Source organism: Pantherophis guttatus, chromosome 2, assembly GCF_059756535.1.
Source record: "Pantherophis guttatus breed Tessera chromosome 2, ASM5975653v1, whole genome shotgun sequence".
NCBI classification, from domain to species: Eukaryota; Metazoa; Chordata; class Lepidosauria; order Squamata; family Colubridae; genus Pantherophis; species Pantherophis guttatus.
In genome coordinates this window covers 222,358,535-222,371,869 of record NC_142064.1, presented here as the reverse complement: position 1 = coordinate 222,371,869, position 13,335 = coordinate 222,358,535, and the positions used below count along the sequence as shown (strand labels likewise).

The window sequence follows — 13,335 nt, the reverse complement described above, 5'->3', positions numbered from 1 at the left end:
TCAATTTTTGGTAGTTTTCTGATTGATGATTATTGGAACTGTAGATGACTCATCAGGGCAGCTACCAGGTTGGAGAAAGCTGGCATATGCTTGCCTAGACAAGTCCAGCCAATGCATACGATGATATGGACTTTATGGATAAAATGGTCAGGCTTTATAGTGTTCCAAAGTTGCAGCCTTATGATAATTTCAATATGACCTAAGATTAAGAGATCAACCCTGACTGCTCTTTAGAAGGCCAGATACTGAAGATGAAACTCAAATACTTTGGCCACCTAATGAGAAGGAAGGACTCACTGGAGAAGAGCCTAATGCTGGGAACGATTGAGGGCAAAAGAAGAAGGGGACGACAGAGAACGAGGTGGCTGGATGGAGTCACTGAAGCAGTCGGTGTGAGCTTAAATGGACTCCAGAGGATGGTAGAGGACAGGAAGGCCTGGAGGAATGTTGTCCATGGGGTCGCGATGGGTCAGACACAACTTCGCAACTAACAACAACAACAAGATTAAGATTATCACACTAAACTATTTCAAAGTCTTTGAACAAACACTGTTTTGAAGTCTGGTTTACTATGGAGAGAGATATGTTCAGGTTGAATTGCCCGCATCAAACTGAGCTGAAATTGTTATATAAAATTTCTTTAAAATAGGATTCCCACTAATGACCTTCTAAAATCATTAGCCATTGTACTTATATAGCAATAATGAAGATAGGTTTTATATCACCAAATAATGGTTGGGTGATGCTTAAAAAAATGCTATAGAGTCTAATGGAGAAATGGCTTATGTATAGAAAAACTAAAATACCACGATATCTTAAGTTCTCTGATTAGAAGGATCGCAGAGAGGAAATATATCACAGAAAATACTTCATCCTCTCAAAAGGACAAAATCATGCAACAGAATGAATTTTTCTAGATGACATTTTGTGTGGATTGGCTCTTCCAAATTTCAGAGTCCAATATTATGTCCACTATAAATTGTTAGTGTTAAAACCCTTTTATGGTTCTGACATTGCAACCCTATCATCAAATGGGGAGCTGTTTCTTAGGACATGCCCCCTACATCAAGATCTACAATTACCAGACCAATGAATTGTTCAGTTTATGTAAGATACGCTATTTTCATTGATTTTTCCTGCCCACCCATGGACAGGAACATTGGTTCCCAAGGGTCTACTTTTCTTCCAAAATACAACTCAATGACAGTCTAACATATAAGAGAACAGAACAGAAATAATGAATTCCCAAACATAGACTGAAAGTTGTTCTCACCTATAGAAGAAAAAAGCATTGGAATAGAGGATGGACAAAGAGAGAAAAGAGTGTAAATTATTAGCAATTACTTTTATGGTTACCAAACTGTCAACTCAAAATAAATTGACCCTGGCTTGCTGGTCAGCAACTAAGGGCAAAATTCTACAAAAATTCAGTTACAAAAGTTTGTGATCCTTCAAGTAATTTAAATCATAAGACATTTTTCAGCTGTACATTTTTCATGGCAGGGATATATTTTATTGATTCTCAGCAAAGGGCTGGGGAAATTTACAGCACTACAGAAATGTTTTACAGCAACCCTGCAGGAATTTGCCATTCGCTACTGAACTGAGTGCTCCATCTTCAGACATAGTAACTTGTATGCAGTTTGTCACTTGTCTTGTATAGAGAATGGTTCTTCTCCTAATCACATTTTCTTGCCTAAGGATTGCTGGTTGGAAATTATATTTAGGGAGCGGACATAAAATGTGCCAGGAGAGGAGAAGCATAGAAAGTCACCCTATTTACTTCAGCAAAGGCATTCCTAGATTTATAAATTAATGTGAACTTTGGATACATTAATTTAAAAGTCATATATTGATTACATTTCAGACCAATATAAAATGCAAATAATCAGCCAGATGGTTTAGTTCAGCAATCTCCAAATTAAGTGCCTAAGTGATATAGTAGTAAAAATAGCTAATGTATTAAATTAGGATCAGTAAAGATAGCTAATATATTAAATTAGGATCAAAGGAATGCATTTTCAATAACTGATAGATAACATTATCTCTGCTAATTAGTCATGGTAATTATGCCTAATTAGTCATTCCTTTGAGATGAATGTTTTGAAAAATTCATGAACCTCACCCAGCCATTTTTGACAATCCGTCTTTAATTTTATTATTTTTCTGAATGTACATTGATGTAAATTGATTCCCGTTGTTAACCACTAGGTTTGTTGTCAAAATAAAGAATGGAAAAACTGAAGTATATTTTTCTTTGAATCAAAAGTACTTAAAGATATGGAAAATTGCTTTGGCCAAAAAATAAACAAAACAGCAAGAGCTTAAACATTTAATTAAAGATTGTTTTATTTCAATATGTTTTCTGCCAGATTAACTTTGGGTAGAAATATTTAATAGAGATGTTCAAAACATTTACAGGTTTTCCATAAAAGTACACCTGTTTGTATATGTAAGCATCTGTGTGTGCAGGTGCACATACACACACATATCCATATTGATATCTATTTTGCAATGAATATATTGTTGTACATAAGGTCCACATATTGACATTTTGTTTGCTCAGCAATTAAACAGGAATACAAATAACAAGCTGTGGATGCACAGTGAATGTGTGCATCGTAGATTGCTTCTTTCCCATTTTGGGGCCTTTACCAGCTCTGCATCTCCAGGACTACCTTCTGCAGGAAAGACCATGGACCAAGCAGGCTCTACCAACTAGCCTGTGCAGCAGTATATATAGCAGGGCCATCAACACAATTATTTAGGAGTTCTCCTAAGGTGTGAGTCAGCCCTCGACCATCTCTGGGGAGTGCCATTGGGTAGAGCTGGAAAAAACTCCCTTCCCAAAACTTCTGCAGAGCTTAGTGCTGGCCCCAAACATGTCATTGCTTGAAATGAAGAAACAAGCTGGACCCCTCCCTTAACTTTTGACAATGGAGTCATTTTTTTCAATGCTAGTGATGGGACCACAGCTTTCACTTCTCTGAAAAATGATAGGCTATGTAGGCAGTGCAAATCATGTCAGATGGAACGGTCAGCTGTCTTCATCCATACCTTGCTTCTCTCTAGCTGCATCTGCTGCTGAAGTAGGGCAAGTATAAAGATAAGGCTAAATATCTACAGAGATTTTCAGTCATCCAGGTCGTAGTTGTCCCAAAGGTGCTTTTTCAAGAGGCAACTGGACTTTCTGGTTTTTCTTTGAAGACGTTTCACTCCTCATCCAAGAAGCTTCTTCAGTTCTGAAGAATTAGGTAGCTCTGAGCTGAAGAAGCTTCTTGGATGAGAAGCGAAACGTCTTCAAAGAAAAACTAGAAAGTTCAGTTGCCTCTTGAAAAAGCACCTTTGGGAAAAAGGTAAGGCTAGTTCCTGGAGCAGTCTTAGACTGGACAGAAGGCTGGTAGTATAACTAGAACATTGGTTTTACTTTGTCTGAAATGACATTCTGATGTTCTTCTTTTTGAGTGGCTATGTGCACAGATGCATCCTGTCACTTTGAGAGCATGTGACTCTTTCTTTGCTGGGTTCCTCCCTCAAAATTTTCTCTTTATGCCCATAACAATACCTGACATCAGATTCTGTGTGGGAAATAGGATAGGGGTAGGAATCCAGGCCCAGGATGAATGCTTGTGATAGAACAGCCCCTCTCTGGGACAGAGGTCTCAGAAGAGATGTCCAGTGCTCCAGGTCACATATATTTACCTTCTTTATACTGTTATTTAGACATAGTTCTTTATTTTTTTCCCTCCAGCTGAGAAAGGGAAGGATGGACCTGTAGATATTTATAATCAAAATGGCAAATCTAGACAGCATTCTAAAAAGAGACATCACCCTACCAATAAAAGTGCATATCGTCAAGGCTATGGTTTTCCCAATTGCAATGTATGGCTGTGAAATTTGGACCATAAGAAAGGCTGAGCGCCAAAGAATTGAGGACTTTGAACTATGGTGCTGGAGAAGACCCTTGGATTGCAAGGCGATCAAACCGGTCAGTCCTAGAGGAGATCAACCCTGACTGCTCTTTAGAAGGCCAGATTCTGAAGATGAAATTTGAATACTTTGGTCACCTAATGAAAAGGAAGGACTCACTGGAGAAGAGCCTAATGCTGGGAAAGATTGAAGGCAAAAGAAGAAGGGGACGACAGAGAATGAGGTAGCTGGATGGAGTCACTGAAGTAGTAGGCGTGAGCTTAAATGGACTCCAGAGGGTGGTAGAGGACAGGAAGACCTGGAGGAACTTTGTCCATGGGGTTGCGATGGGTTGGACATGATTTGGCAACTAACAACAACAAATAATCAAAATATGGGTTCCTTTCAACAGTTTGGAATACCTAACTGGCACAACCACTGCAGAGGTGATATGCAGGTTCTGACCAGGGGGTGAATGAAGGGAGAGGCCAGAATCTGCTCTCTAAATAGACCCAAGTAGAAGAATATTCATTGGAAAGCCTTGTTTCAAAAGAATGTAGATGTTAAAGGTCAACATATACAGGTAGCCCCCAACTTACAACCATTCATTTAGTAACAATTCAAAGTTACAATGGCACTGAAAAAGTGACTTATGACCATTTTTCACGCTTAGGACTGCTTCACATGATCAAAATTTAGATGTTTGGCACCTGGCTCATATTTATGATGGTTGCAGTGGCTCAGGGTCACGTGATCGATCCCCTTTTGCGATCTTCTGACAAACAAAATCAATGGGGAAGCCAGATTCACTTAATAACCATGTTAATAACTGCCATGATTCACTTAACAACTGTGGCAAGGAAGGTCATAAAATGGGGCAAAACTCACATACCAACTGTCTTGCTTAGCAACAGAAGTGTTGGGCTCAATCGTGGTTGTAAATCCAATTAATGATTATAATTGAGCCTGGAATTATGGTCATGCTGGTCATTAAGTGGGTCATCACATGAATGTGCCTGATTTTATGACCTTTTTTGCAACAGTTGCTAAGCAAACATGGCATTTGTTAAGCAAATGTGGTCGTTGTAAGATAAACATCAGTCATTAAACAAACCCATTGTTCACAATGGGTAATTTTTGCCAGAAACTGGAAGTAAATGCTGGTTTCTGACAAAAAAATATTGTTGTAACTTGATGACACATGACCACAGGATGCTGCAAACAGCCATGAAGGCAATCTGGCTGTGGAGCACCCAAATCGGGATCATATGACCATTGGGGGGCGGAGGAGGTTGTAGCCATTGGAATTTCAAATTTGGGTCGTAAGTACCTTTTTTTGATTCGTTGTAACTTTAAATGTTCGCTAAGTGACTGGTTCCTGTAGTTGTAAACTGGTAGGCTTAAGCCATCTTCAGTAAGGTAATCTCAGTTTGGCTAATGATATTTAAGGGGTGTTAGTCTGCCATAAAAAAAATTCTCATTAATTTATCTATCTGTGTAAAATATCTAATGGGGATTAGCAATGGAATCCCTCTTAAAATATACATTAATCTTCCTGTAATATTCATTTTAATAACATTAATCTTACCCCAGAGACTTAATAGAAATTTCAATCATTGAGTTATTTCTACTGAAATTGCATCTACACACTTAACCCATTTAATTCAACATATTGTGATATATTTCAGGAAAGATATAAAGCCAAGTACTTTATAGAGTCTGTCCAAATGGTAAATCCTAATCTCTTGCAGTAAGGGGTAGACGGAAAATAAAGCACATCATTAGAATTTCATAAAAGTAAGGAATTAAGGCAACAATGAAAATAAATTCAAGGCAGGCAACTGGGGGAAATGACCCACAAGACAAATGTGATTTTTATGCACACATTCTGAAGCAAATGACATTCTCAATAATTGCAACAAATGAAGAATCAGAATAACAAACAAACAAACTTGCATTCCTTAAACTGTGATTGATAAACTGCAAAAAAACAAAAAACAAAAAAAACAGTGTGACATTTTAAAGCATTTGTCTAATTCCTAAAAAATGGCAATAGCTCAAGTCAACCTTATATTAATTAGCCAGGTTCTTACACTGAGCAAAGCATAACTAACAATCCTTCCTTTGCAGGCAGGGTTTTGTAGGTGGATATTTAGGTAGCTACCTTTCCTATGATAAGATTTGCTATATTTTTAACTTGTCATATTAGTACGCATGCTACGTTTTATTCTTTAAAATGTAGTGCATAGAAATAACTCAATGATTGAAATTTTTATTAAGTCTCTGAGATAAGATTAATGTTATTAAAATTTCCTGCTTCGCACCCACATACACATGGACACTTGTTTCATTCTTTAATAATAGTTTTCCTCCATTTTGCTGAAGAATATATGGCTACCTGAGAAAATCATTTGAGCGAATGAATGGATAGGAACAACAGAATCTAAGAGTTTTGCATCTGGCACTCTTCCCTTGATTCCAGCAATCTCTGAATATCAAGCACTGCACAGCTGGAAAAGGCCCAAAGAAAATGTGTAAGTTTAATAAACATTTATGCTGAAATTAGCATATCTAAGAGTGAGTCATCAAAATGGAGGTTTTTTTACATCCAAATCCTTCTAAAGCAGCGGTCCACAGCCCTTCCAGCTTGGTGGCCCAGCTCGGCATGGGGTGTGTGTGAATAGGGGCACACGTGTGCACAGTTCCTTTTGTGCGAGTGGCATGTGTGAGCGTCCTCCATTCGTATGAATGGAGCTTTGTGCACGAGTGGGGGGTGCTTGTGTTCACACATGAAGCTCCACTTGCGTAAGCGGCAGGGCGCTCACACATGAAACTCCATTTGTGTGAATGGAGCTGTGTGCATGAACACAAGCACTGTCCACTCATATGAGTGGAGCTTCACGCATGCGTGCTTGACCATCTCTCCCAAGGCCTGGTTTCGAACAGGCTGCGGCCTGGTAGTGGGCTGCAACCCAGGGGTTGGGGACCTTCTACTTTTGCCTCTATTGACCTCCTCTCTTCTGTCATCTTCCCTATCCTGAATTTTAGCCAAGATCTTGGCTAAGGGAAGATCTTGCTTAAGATCTTAGGCAAGAATTTACGATCTTATTCTATGTTATACATTAAGGGCTAATGAATGAAGTGAATATGTTAATGCCCTTGTTTCAACATGCAACATCAACATACTCAATGTGTAGAACATTGACCAGAGCCAATATGGTCTAGTTTTTAGATGTTAGTCTAGGGCCAGGGAACTCAAGTTCAAAATCCTTCTGCCACAGAAGCTCACTGGTGACTTTGGGCTAGTCATTTTCCCACAGCCTAACTTATCTTTTAGGATAGTTGTGGTAAGTAAACATTGGAGGAGGGAATGTTAGATATGCTAACCTGAAACTCCGGGGCAAAAAATGAGATATGAATCCAACAAGTGAATAAATGATTGTGATTAATAATCAAATGGGTGTGGAAAGTATGAATGGTAGATATTGTCCACACCCTTTTTGAAGACAATGCTTCTGTGTAGATTTGACTATAATAAAGTGGGGTGGGTGGTCCATGCACTTTTCTTGTCAACAATTTCAGAATATTTTCTTCTTAAGGCTCAAAGAGAGTCACCCAACTGGCTTCATGCTGCAGGTGGGACTAGAATTTATCATCTCCCAGCTTCTAGCTAGGACTTTTAACCACAACACCAAATTGGCTCTCTGGAAAAGGTTTGAACTAGACACTGGAAAGTAATATTTCTTTAGGAAATCATAACAGTGTATGTGTCTTAGCTATGTTCTCTTTGTGTTTTAGAGATGAAACTTAGCAATGAAATATGGTTTAAGATGCAGTCCTCGGTTCTGCCACCTATCTTTGATTTCTCAATAGATTTGTGATTGGAAAAATTCCAGGGTTATGAGAGTAGAAGGAGGAATATATTCAGGGCAGCACAGCAGGTCAATCCCTTTAGTTTTCTAGGCTGACCTTGTCTGACTAGGTTAAGCCTAGTTAGAACTTGGATAAATGACCTCCAGGAAACACTATAGTTAGGGAAAAACTAAAGTAAATGCTTCTGTACTGGTTCTAAGAAAACTGCACAGACATATTCATAAAATCTCCAGAAGAAAAAGACCAAATGTAGAGGGGTCTTTACCTCAAATATGGGAGCTGCAGACTGGCAAGGAATGATAAAGAGTTTCTCTTGATGTGCTGACAAAACCTAAACTTTGAGGCAGAACACGCAATTGTGTCCATTGGGGAAATGCACAAAGGGATTAATGCTTTGCTTGTCATCTTGGACAGCTCCCTTTAGACCTGACTGAAGTTGCAAGAGAGGTTCCTCTGGACAAATTCAAAATAATTTTTCACACCGCAATGGGTGAAAGAACTCACACATACCGTCCTCCCGGTTTCAGAACAACCTTTCTAAAGCACTTTCTTCAAACTGGAGATGGGTTACATTCTCACAATCCCTCAGTCAACACGATAGCTATACCGTCTGAAGGTTACGGGTGGCAATAGAGACTCTTTAAATAATGTCCCATGAAAGGAGATGGCTTCAAGTCCCCTTCTGATTAAGATTCTGTGATTCTGCTATAGTCGGGGGTGGCCTTCAAATCAATGGAAGTTGTGAGAACTGCTGTAACAAATTAGGCCCAAGGTATGATGTAAACCACTCTGTACTATATTTAAGGATCTAGTGCAGACAGAAACAGCCTATAATGATTACTTGGGGGGCAAGGCAAGCCTAATAAGCAAGGTTGCTCCCCTTTCAAGCTCTGACTGGAAACGGTCTCTTAAGAAAAAGAAAACTCGTTCTAAGAGAAAGAGAGAGAGGAAAGAAAAGAAACACTGACCCCATAGCAACCAAGTCTTGCTACAGAACATCCTTCTCTGTCTGACTTAGATCTGATTGTCTTCTTTTCTCTTTGCAACTGCTGGGCCTGACACCTGCTCTTTGAATTTCTCTAGTGTGTTTGTAGTTTACAGAACACATGGATTTAATGATTGCTGCTGTTTTTTTGCCCCCTGCTGTTGCTACTGTTGTTTCTGTTTGATTTTTGTTTGTCCTTTAAAGAGTGATATTTCAACCCTGCAAATATCCAAAAGGATCCTCTGGTGCTGACGCCAGGGACCCTGGAACTCAGGAGATAAGGCTGGGGAGGAAGGAGAATCAGAAAGAAAGCAAAAGCATCAGTGCAATGAAACAAGAGCTAATCTCTTTAGTAGCAGGCTGGACTGATGTGCGGAAACTCAGAGAGCATCAAGGACTCCATATTTCAACCCTCAGCTACAGATATTCTCTGCTATAGGCTGATGTGCTTTGATCTTTTCCATCTTCCTCTTTTGGTTTCATGGAAAGGATTTCTGACTCAGGGACAAAGCTGGAATATGCATATGTTTGAGTACAGAAATGGAGTCAGCCATTATTCTTCCCTGATCTGTGCCAGGATTTGCCAGAATTTGATTCCAAAATGACCAATGTTCAACCAAAGGCCCTATGGCAGAGCATTTGAAAAACAGATTGAAGAATTTTTGAGCATACACAGCAGTGGTGGATTGTCCCCGGTTCGGACCGGTTCGCAAGAACCGGTAGTAAAACCGGCAGGAGGCCCCGCCCATCTCCCCGGATGTTGTCATTAGCAATCTGCGCGTAGCACGCGATCCCATTGTGAACTGGTAGTAAAGGTAAGTAGAACCCACCCCTGATACACAGAGTGCATTTTCCTTTTTAAATACACAAAGGGAGAAGGATTTTCTATTTTAAAAATTGGGATTTCGTGCATTTTGAAGCAGTATATAAGTCTAAGTGCTATTGCTAAAATCTTCAGATGATTCAGAACATGACAGGTGTTATTTAGGATGACACTTATGGACACTCTCCTGGAGTCCTGTCAGCTTTTAGGCTAAATTCAAAATTTCAAACTATGAATTCAATACAATATCATTATGCTTCACCAGAATTGAAGTGATTCAATTGACAGAATGCTTGGTTTCTGTGTCTAAAAAGGGAAGGGCATTGCTGTGTCCTTCTTATGCATCCAGATGACTTGAGTTGGCTCACCACAAACATGGGGACAGTGTTATAAGTGCAGACCTCTATCTGTGGAGAACAAAGCCTTTTAGAAGAGAACACCTGATGTGGTAGAGAATTCACAGCCAATGTCTCTTGCTTGCTGATTCTTTCTGAACCATCCATGACTACTTCCTATCCTTTAAAGGTGCAAAATCCAAGCCAGTGGTGGGTTGCTCCCAGTTCGCACCGGTTCGCAAGAACCGGTAGTAAAAATTTGTAGTAGTTCCGAGAACTGGTAATAACATTGGCTGGCCACGCCCCCAAACCGGTCCCTGGCCCAGTCGCCGCTCGCTTACCCGGCCTACCTCATCAGAGGCTTTAAAAAAAAAACTTTTAAAAGCATTTTTTCTACAACTTCTTCGGCCAAAAATTTTTTTTTAATTTTTTAAAAAGTTTTTTAAAAAAGCCTCTAATGATGAGGTGAAAGTGGAGGAATTCTGTAACTCTGTTGTTCCTAGTCTGTTGTAGACAGACAGCTGCTATAAACCCCTGCAGGGTAAAGGAATGGTTAAAATGATCCATCCCAATGATCCGATGGTATCTAATGAATCCAATTTGCTAAATGCACTTGGGGAATTTTCTCTCTTATCATCTGACAATATTGCTAAAGCTTTGGCTGATCTTCAGAGAAGGCCTGGGCTGTTGATATTATTGGCTCCTTTCCTTTTAAAAGAGCTCAATTGCACATTGGTTTATCGAGGAGCTACGAGAGATGAAGCAAAGGGCTAGCATAGAAAGGGAGGAGGCTCTTATGATAGGTTGAACCGGGGTGAAATTCAGAAGGTTCTGACAGGTTCTGGAGAACCGGTAGTGGAAATTTTGAGTAGTTTGGAGAACCGGCAAATACCACCCCTGTCTGGCCCTAGAGTGGGGTGGGAATGGAGATTTTGCAATATCCTTCCCCCAGGAGTGGGGTGGGAATGGAGATTTTGCAGTATCCTTCCCCTGAAGTGGGGCGGGAATGGAGATTTTGCAGTATCCTTCCCCTGCAATGCCCACCAAGCCACGCCCACCATGCCACACCATGCCACACCACGCCACGCCCATAGAACCGGTAATAAAAAAAATTGAATTCCACTGGGTTGAACATGGAATTGGCCCCTCTTAGTATCCTACCCTGTCATGGTAGGTGTGGAGAAAAGAGATACTTCTCTGCCTTCACTGTGTCCGCACAGAATACAGCACATTTTTCTATAGTGTGCAGTATCTCTTCCATCAAGATGCTGGAGGAGGGAGCTGTAACAGTTGGAAGCTCACTGTGAACAATTTATATCAATCAATCAGATTCAGCTTAATCTAGACACCAGCGTTGGGTCAGGTCACAGGAAAATAACCTTGGCAGCTGCTTGTCAGGTTCATCTTAATTCTTTTCAGCTTGTAGATCTTATGGATGGGAACGGGGGTACAGGGAAAGAATCAGGGGCCATCATTTGCTTGCTCAGGCTTTACCCACCAGAGCTCATTTCTGCTACATTAAGGAAGGTGATTGATATCTCCTTGAATGCAGGATGTGTCCCTGCATACCTAAAGTTAGCAGCTTAAAAAGCCTTCTCCTGAACCAAAATAAATTGAGATGGGTGGCCATATAAGTAAATTAATAAATAAATATGCTACTTCCTGTTGGGAGATGCTCAAAAGGTGTCCAAGGCATCTTCTGTTTTACATTTAGGTTGTTGACCTACCTCTGGTATCCCTCAGGACTCTGTCTTGTCATCCTCTTTGCTGCTTAACATCTAAATGAAACTGCTGGGCAGAGTAATTTGGAGTTTCTGAATGGTGCGCTATCAGTATGCTGATGCCAGTTGGCTCTGTTATTCTCTACCTTCTAACTCCAAGGAAGCAATCAGTACTCTTGAAAATTGCCTAATTTAATAATGTGCTAGATGAGAAAGAGCAAGATGAAATTAAATTCAGGCAAGATGGAGGTAAAGGAAAAGCTGGATTTTGGAAAAGTGGATTTTGGATTTTTGGTTAAAGCTCACGGTGTGTGGGCTGTACTTCCTCAGAAGGAACAGCTTTCCAGATTTGGAGTGTTTCTTGGTCCTGAGCTAGCCATACTGCATGTGGCTAATATGGCAAGCAACTTATTTATAGCTACTGCAAGAACTGTGAGCCTTCCTGTTAGACTTAGCAATGGTTATCCATGTGTTGGTTACAACACATCCTTCCAGACTACTATAACATACATTATATGGTGTGTGAAATATGTCTCGAAATAGTAGTAGTTGCTAAATATGGCGGCCAGGCTGTTGACTGTGGAAATTATGGTATCACAGATGGTCTATATTGACTACCAGTTGCCTTCTGGCCTCAATTTAAGGTATTGTTGACCTTTGATTTGATTATCTCTAGGATCATGTTTCTTGCTATAAACTTGTTAGTTACCTACCTGTCACTAGAAGCAACTCTTCTATTGCCAGAAGCTCAAATCTCTTTTATACAGAACATGGTTTTTCTTTTGTATGGCTTTAAAATGCACTCCCTAAGAAATATGTTGGCTCCTCTAAGAATATGATAAAAAAATACATCTTTCATCAAAAAAATTTATTTATTTTTATTATTTTAACAATAGACTCTGATTTTGGTTTTATTTTAATCTGTATTACATTTGGTCCAGTTTGTAATTTGCATTTTTACTATTATATGGGTCAGCCTGAATATTGTATTATACAGAAAAGGTGGAGAAGAAACAATAAGTCCTAAATGTCGTATTCCATATCAGTGCAGAGACTGCTGAAAGTCATGGTATTCTAGAAGCGTTTATGTGTTGAAGAGACTGAGGCCAGTGTGTGTGTGTGTGCATGCGTGTGTGAGGGAGGGAGAGAGAGAGGGGGAGAAAGAGGGAGAGAGACAGAGAGAGACTGAGACATGGTGGCAACAGTGAGAGAATTAAAAGCTAACTGATGTGATCATTAGCTCTCCTCCCTCTAAGGAGGCAGACTATAGTTTTTACTGTTACAGTTTTAGCTCTTCTCCCACTGATTTCTGGTTGTTTCATCTATTTTTGTTTGCTTATACTAGCTAGGTTATTTATTCCTGCATTATTACTGCTTTCTTTGAATAAGAAAAGAAAATGTGCTTAGAGTTTGGTTTAGTTTGCTGTCAACCCTCTTTTTTTTGTGCTATATGATTATTTGGTCAGTCTGAATTCTAAACCTGACTTTGTTGTTACTCAAAGAAATGATTAAGAACACAATTATCAAAGATACCGATTATCCAGTCCTCCACGTTAAGTGAACTGTGTAAATGCACAATAAAAGGTTTGTCCTTTTCTTTGCCATGTCATTAGAGTGTGGCTATTAAACAAAATTCTTAACTGGGTAGCAGGTTGGCAGACGTAAACTCTTGTTAAGTTTAAACAGAGA

The 13,335-nt window shown here is 39.7% G+C and overlaps 1 protein-coding gene across 1 annotated transcript in view; it reads right to left on the bottom strand.

Annotated features, from left to right (window-relative positions):
• The window catches only part of CELSR3 (cadherin EGF LAG seven-pass G-type receptor 3), a 151,561-nt gene that overhangs the window by 122,025 nt on the left and 16,201 nt on the right, over positions 1–13,335 (bottom strand). The window lies entirely within an intron of this gene.